Raw genomic sequence first — 7,863 nt, 5'->3', positions numbered from 1 at the left:
GTGTGTCTGTGTTTGCCCCTCCCCCACCATCGCTTGACAACCGATGCTGGTGTGTTTAAATCCCTGTAACTTAGCGGTTCGGCAGAAGAGACTGATAGAATAAGTACTAGGCTTACAAAGAATAAGTCCTGGGGTCGATTTGCTCGACTAAATGCCATGCTCCAGCATGGCCACAGTCACATGACTGAAACAAGTAAAAGAGTATATATATATATATATATATCAAAATAAGCAACAAGGATATCCAGAGGTAATGCAGTACGATCGTTTCATGCAACTCCATTTAATTGAACAATGCAATCTTTTCATTACATCAATTTAAAATGTAGAGCAATCTTCAGCTGCACACAGAGATATAGAATTTAATTAACTTAGAACAGATGGACACATTAGTATAATCATACCTAAAATCTCCAAGAAGCTCAGTGCCAAAATCTATGGAGAAGTGCAGGTCAGAGGTCCCTCCACCCTTACTTATCCCTTAGAAACCAAACAGACCAAGTAATTCAGTCTTGCTACCTTCCGACAAACCAAAGAAGTTCCCACCCCACCCTCGTTTTCACCTACCAACAAACCAGAAAAGTTCCCCCTGTCCCATTTCCCTTCCCTTCTTTTTCTCTCCCCACGACAGACCTTCCATCCGCTCCCTTTTAATTCTCCACACAGTGGGATCATCTCAGATTTTCGATTGTCTTGTCACAGAGACCCCTAAAGGGCCTACGCACACACACCCCTACTTACCAACAGATGAACACACACATTCATGCTCACTGTCCTCCCCCCACCACTCCTGAATCAAGGAGGGAGTCTCCTACATGGTTGTTTAACCTGCTAGAAATAGCAGTCAAATCCCTAATCATTAAGGGCAAATGTGGGAGGGCAAACAACCTGCTGATTAATCTGTGTACCCCTTCCACATAGCTTATCTCATCAGTTTCTGTTCAGTTAACCCAGTATACCCATTATTAACCCACTAATGTCAGTACTTTAGACCCAACATGTTATCCTTGCCCATGTTCCTTTTCAAGGGGTAATATGTTACCCTACCAATGCCTGTGTATTTAACCTAGAAATATTAAAACTCCAGGGCCTCTACAAAGGGCACAATTTATTACCCAAGTCTAGTGTCTTTACATTTGATTTAGGGGACAGTAAATTTTGTTACATGGGTACACTTTGTGTTACTTACACACCAATGGTGCCTTTATAGGGGCACAGTGCATATATTACCCCACCAATACCTATGTCATTAACTCAAATTATATTGCCCCACACTAGTGTCTCTACTGGGAGCACAATACATTGCCACCCCACCTGTGCCTTTACAGAGGGAACAATGTTACCCCACTCAAGTACTTTTATGGAAGGCACAGTATATAATCCCATTGCAGTGCCTTTACATGAAATATACTGTTACCCCACAGCTGTGCCTTTACAGGGGACATACTATGTTACTTTACTTCAGTGCATTTACAGAGGGAACAATGTTATCCCCTTCAGGGGACACAATATGTTACCCCACTGCAGTGCCTTTACAGGAGTAACACTGTTAACTCACACCAGTGCCTTACAGAGGTAACAATGTTACCCCACACCAGTGCCTTTACAGGGAACACACTGTACCCCTACAACAGTGCCTTTATATATGGATCACAATGTTACTTCAGTCCAGTGTTTTTTCAGGGAACATATTATGTTATCCCAGCCTCTGTACACTTGATTCAAAATGTTAGCCCAATGTTCTCAATCCAGTACCTTTAGCAAGGACTACATACATGTTATCCTGCTACTGTTAGTACATTTGATTCTTATCTCTGCATATGTTAGCCCACATTAGCTCCAGAATGGACAGCTCAACATATGTAAGCTGACACTAGGCCCAATATGGGTCAACCTGTGTTAGTCCACACCAAACCCACAAGAGATGGCCCAACATGTTAGCCCACACCAGGCTCAATATGAATAATCTAACATATATTAGCCCACACCAGGTCCAGTATGGATGTCCCAACATATGTTAGCCCAGACCGGCCTAGTATGAATCAAACAACACCTGTTCGCCCAGTATGGGTCAACCAACATATGTTAGCCTAGTAAGAATGACATAACATCTTTATCTCACACCATACTCAGTATGGATGCCCCAATTTATGTTGACCCACAACAAACCCAATATGGATGACTCGACATATGTTAGCCCAGACCAGGCCCAATATGGGTCAACTAACCTGTTAACCAATACCAAGCCCAGTAAGGATGACCAAACATGTTAACCCACACCAGGCCCAGCATGAGTCACACCAAGTGTTAACCCACCAAAAAATCCGGGTCCAATGAAACCCTAAAGTCATTCTATTTCGCTCCTTTTCTGAAATAAAAGGGAAAGGAGGACTGAGAGGATCCCATTAAATTCTAAAATGACCCCATCTAACAACAACAACAGCTATCTTATTAGCCCTATTTTCTGCCGTTGCCATAGCAACATAGTCATTATTTTTTGTTTTGTTTTTTTGTTTCTTTTGTTGATTTTTAATGAAATAAAATATTTATTCAGCCGTAATTTGGAGTTGTTGTCTTGAGTGTGTGTGTGTGTGTGTTGGTATGTATGTGTCTATGTGTGTGTGTGTTGGTATGTATGTGTCTATGTTTGTGTGTGTGTGTGTGTTAGTATGTATGTGTCTTTGTGTGTGTGTGTGTGTGTGTTAGTATGTGTCTGTGTGTGTGTGTGTTAGTATGTATGTGTCTTTGTGTGTGTGTGTGTGTGTTAGTATGTATATGTCTTTGTGTGTGTGTGTGTGTGTGTGTTAGTATGTGTCTGTGTGTGTGTGTTAGTATGTATGTGTCTTTGTGTGTGAGTGTGTGTGTTAGTATGTATATGTCTTTGTGTGTGTGTGTGTGTGTGTTAGTATGTGTCTGAGTGTGTGTGTTAGTATGTATGTGTCTTTGTGTGTGAGTGTGTGTGTGTATTTATGTGTGTGTTTGCATGTATGTTTGTGTGTGTCTGTGTGTGTGTGAGTGTGTGTATTTATGTGTGTGCCTGTATGTCAGTGTTTCTGTAAGTGTGTGTTTGTGTGTGTGTAAGTCAATGTCTGTATAAGTGTGTGCGTGTGTTTGAATGTGTGTTTGTGTTTGTGTCTGTCTGTGTGTCTGTGTTTGTGTGTGTGTGTATGGGGTTTGACCAATAAGTGTCCGGACTGTTGCCATAGTAACGAAGGTAAAGCTAAGCCATGCAGGGTAAAGCTTCTTGGTAAACTCTGACCTTGGACTCTTAAATTTTAATGTTCTAGCTCACTTCCACTTTTTACAGCAGTGCTTGGAAGGAAGGTGTGTAGCGTGTGATCATCGCATTGACAGAGAAAGTTGTGATGGCGATACTGCTCAGAGGCCTACGCAAAGTTGCAGAAAGTATACGGAGTGGCTGTGTGGTAAGTAGCTTGTTTACCAACCACATTGTTCCAGGTTCAGTCCCGCTGCGTGGCACCTTGGGCAAGTGTCTTCTACTATAGCCTTGTGAGTGGATTTGGTAGATGGAAACTGAAAGAAGCCTGTTGTATATATATATATATGTGTGTTTGTGTCTATGTTTGTCCCCCCAACATCACTTGACAACCGGTGCTGGTGTGTTTACGTCCCCCATAACTTAGCGGTTCGGCAAAAGGGACCCGATAGAATAAGTACTCGGCTTACAAAGAATAAGTCCGGGGATTGATTTCTTCGACTAAAGGCGGTGCTCCAGCATGGCCGCAGTCAAATGACTGAAACAAGTAAAATAATAAAAGAATATATATATATATATATATATATATATTAAGATAAAATAACCCAAAACCTGTTTCCTTGACTGTACGAGTACGGCTGCACTCGTCAGCTCAACGTACAACAAAGGCTTCAGATTCCCGCCCACCCACCCACTCACTCTGCCCTTTCCACCCCAGAAATCTTGATTTTCGTTAACAGTTCCACTTTGTAACTACAGTAAAAGTTGGTTGACATTATTTTGTGTTAAGGACAGGTTATGATGCAATGCAAAGCGAGATAAACAACAATCGGATGGCTTAGTGCACTGAACGATAATGATGGTAGTGGTGGTGGTCATGGTTGAGATTGTGGTGGTGGTGGTTGAGATTGTGGTGGTGGTGGTGGTTGAGGTGGTGGCTGCAATTGTGGTAGTTGTGTTGAGGGTGGTTCTGATCGTAGCAGTGTTGGTGGTGGTTATTATTGATGTCTTCTTCTGGAGCACCGCCTTTTAGTCGAGCAAATCGACCCCAGGACTTATTCTTTGTAAGCCTAGTACTTATTCTATCGGTGTCTTTTTGCCGAACCGCTAAGTTTACGGGGACATAAACACACCAGCATCAGTTGTCAAGCGATATTGGGGGGGGACAAACACAGACACACACACATACATATATACGACGGGCTTCTTTCAGTTTCCGTCTACCAAATCCACTCACAAGGCTTTGGTCGGCTCGAGGCTATAGAAGAAGACAATTGCCCAAGGTGCCACGCAGTGGGACTGAACCCAAAACCATTTGGTTGGTAAACAAGCTACTTACCACGCAGCCACTACTATCCCTATAGATCTGATATGTCTTGATATTGAGCATAATAGCAATGAGATATATATATTCTTTTATTCTTTTACTTGTTTCAGTCATTTGACTGCGGCCATGCTGGAGCACCACCTATAGTCGAAGAAATCAATCCCAGGACTTATTCTTTGTAAGCCGAGTATTTTTCTATCGGTCTCTTTGCCAAACTGTTAAGATATGGGACATAAACACACCAGCATTGGTTGTCAAGCGATGGTGGGAAGACAAACACAGACACACACACGCCTATATATATATACACGACAGGCTTCTCTCAGTTTTCGTCTGCCACATCCACTCACAAGGCTTTGGTCGGTCCGGGGCTATAGCAGAAGACGCCCAAGATTCCACGCAGTGGGACTGAACCCGGAACCATGTGGTTTGTAAGCAAGCTACTTACCACACAGCCACTCCTGCACCTATATATATGCACACATGATGGGCTTCTTTCAGTTTCCGTCTGCCACATCCACTCACAAGGCTTTGGCTGGTCCAATGCTACAGAAGACACTTGCCCAAGGTTCCACACTGTGGGAGTGAACCCAGAACCATGTGGTTGGGAAGCAAGCTTGTCCATGCTGGCATGGGTTGGATGGTTTGACCAGAGATGTTGAGCTGCTCTACGTTCCAGTCTGCTTTTGGGGTGGTTTCTACAGCCGGGTGCCCCTCCCTGACACCAACCACTTTACAGAGAGTACTGACTGCCTTTACATGGCACGGCACAAGTGTTTTTATGTTGTACGAGCATGAGTGCTTTTATGGGGGCAGTGACTCGGGGTTCTTGTTACGTCCTTCAGCCCTGACATACAAAATGACCCAATGCTTTCCTTATCTGTTGAGGGTGTATTAATGATAAGAGCAGAACTCGAGGTGACAAAGTATTTTGCAATAATTATCGTCACAAATGATGTCATCAACAGAAATGGTTGGTTTAGTCATCTGGTTTTTAACTTATTTCAGCCATTAGGCAGTTGTGGCCCTGCTGGAGCACCATCGTGAAGGGTTTTAGCTGGACAAATCAACACTCGGGCTTTTTTTTGTTTTGTTAAAGCCTGGCAATTTGGTACTTATTCTGTTAGGCACTTTTGCCAAATTGCTAAGTCAAGGGGATGTAAACAAACCCACACTATCTTCAAACAGTAGTGGGAGACAAAACACACACGCACATATGTGGCAAGAAGCTTGCTTCCGAAACACATGGTTCTGGGTTCAGTCCCACTGCATGGCACCTTGGGAAAGTGTCTTCTGCTATATCCTCAGACTGACCAAAGCCTTGTGAGTGAATTTTGTAGATGGAAACTGAGAGAAGCCCATCACATATGTGTGTGTCTCCCGCCACTGCTTGACAAGCAGTGTTGGTGTGTTTACGTTCCTGTAACTTAGCAGTTCAGCAAAAGAGAATCAATAGAAAAGGGACCAGATTTTATAATAAAGTACAGGGGTGAATTAGTTCAAATGAAATTCTGCATGGTGGTGCCCCAGCATGGCCACAATCCAACAACTGAAACAAGTAAAAGGAAAGATATAAGAAAAAGCTTCTATCGATCACTTTTGCCAGACCGCCAAATTAAGAGGGATGTAAACAAACCGACACCATCATCAAGCAGTGATGGGGACACACAGACACCTAGAAACACATATTTATCAAATCGGGCTTTTCTGCTGACTGAATCAGCTGGGAACCTTGTCATTGTAACCAGTGTGGGGGTCACAGATTAGAAGCCTTTATGAATTGTGTTTATCTTCGTGATATTTAAAAGTGCAAAATGATGAAACAGAACAATTTATCTGGAGTAAGGGCTGAAGTGGGGGTTTTTAAAAATCATTTAGCATTATTCTTCCACCAGCAATCAAAAACTCAGGTTCTTTAACCCCTTAATGGACCAATTATTTTGACCTGGCGTTTCATTTCAGAACATAATTTTTTATTTCCTTTTTTAATTATATACGCTGTGTTAATTAGAAGAAAAGGTTTTTTTTTTGTCAAGGCGGCGAGCTGGCAGAATCGTTAGCACGCCGGGCGAAATGCTTAGCGGTATTTCGTCTGCCGCTACGTTCTGAGTTCAAATTCCGCCGAGGTCGATTTTGCCATTCATCCTTTCGGGGTCGATAAATTAAGTACCAGTTACGCACTGGGGTCGATGTAATCGACTTAATCCGTGTGTCTGTCCTTGTTTGTCCCCTCTGTGTTTAGCCCCTTGTGGGTAGTAAAGGAATAAGAAAAGGTTTTTTTTATCTTGTTTCCTTTATTGTTTATTATAGAAATTAAAATGTCCTTTTACTCATTTGGATTTTAACGAGTTAACTTGGACATTGAAAAAATACATATAACTTAATTATCTTTGATTTTTTTCTAAGATGTTTTGCTTTTAAATCAAAAGAAAATTTTTTATAAAATGAGATAGACTGTTTATTTAGAATGATTATTTTTCAAACAAGGAGTTACACACAAAGTTATCTTGCGGGCATCACACATGTATCTGCTTTCTCTTTGAATCTCCTTTCCTTTAGCATCTCTCATAGTCTTGTAGGGTTCTTTTTCTTATCACTTGGTGGTATTTCCAGTTCTTTAAGCATTTAATCACGTCTTTAAGTGATAAAACTTTCAGGTCCAAACCAGAAGTGGAATCAGCTTTCAAACATTTCTTAGCATCAAAGCCAATAAGTTTTTATTAACGAGGCATAAATAATCTCATTGATTAATGGCAGAACAACCTATCTTTCTCTGTTTATGATCTTCATTTCCTTGATTTTTAGTACTGAATATCTCTTTTCTTATATTGTACTAATATCTACTAGTCACTTTTAATTTCTCTCTCTCTCGCCCTTTTAAAGCCTAGCCAGGCTCATGGGCCCGGTTTCCTTGTTTCTATGGCGTATGTGTTCCCCAGTTGGACGGGAGGCCAGTCCATCGCAGCGTTACTCATTTTTGCCAGCTGAGTGAACTGGAGCAACGTGAAATGAAGTGTTTTGCTCAAGAACACAACGCGTCGCCCGGTTCAGGAATCGAAACCACAATCTTACGATCATGATGCTGACACCCTAACCACTAAGCCACGCGCCTCCACAGTTACTTTTAATTATATTACTAAAATTCCCTTTCATTTATTTGAAAATCCGCTTATTAATTTATATCGATTTTAGGCGCAGGGAGCATGCTTCCCTACCACATGGTTCCGGGTTCAGTCCTACTGTGTGATACCTTGGGCAAGTGTCTTCTACTATAGCCTAGTGCTGACCAAAGCCTTGTGAGTGGATTTGGTAGACGGAA

General features: G+C 42.0%; 1 long non-coding RNA gene across 1 annotated transcript; it reads left to right on the top strand.

Moving 5' to 3' along the window:
* The first annotated feature begins 301 nt into the window (after positions 1-301).
* LOC118768417 lies at positions 302-2,560 on the top strand. Its single transcript, XR_005004231.1, has 2 exons — positions 302-501; positions 584-2,560. It is a non-coding gene; the product is annotated as an uncharacterized LOC118768417 (long non-coding RNA).
* Positions 2,561-7,863: the final 5,303 nt, after the last annotated feature.

The sequence above is a fragment of the Octopus sinensis genome, linkage group LG29 (assembly GCF_006345805.1).
Source record: "Octopus sinensis linkage group LG29, ASM634580v1, whole genome shotgun sequence".
In the NCBI taxonomy this organism is placed as follows: Eukaryota; Metazoa; Mollusca; class Cephalopoda; order Octopoda; family Octopodidae; genus Octopus; species Octopus sinensis.
This window is presented reverse-complemented; position numbering and strand designations above follow the sequence as displayed.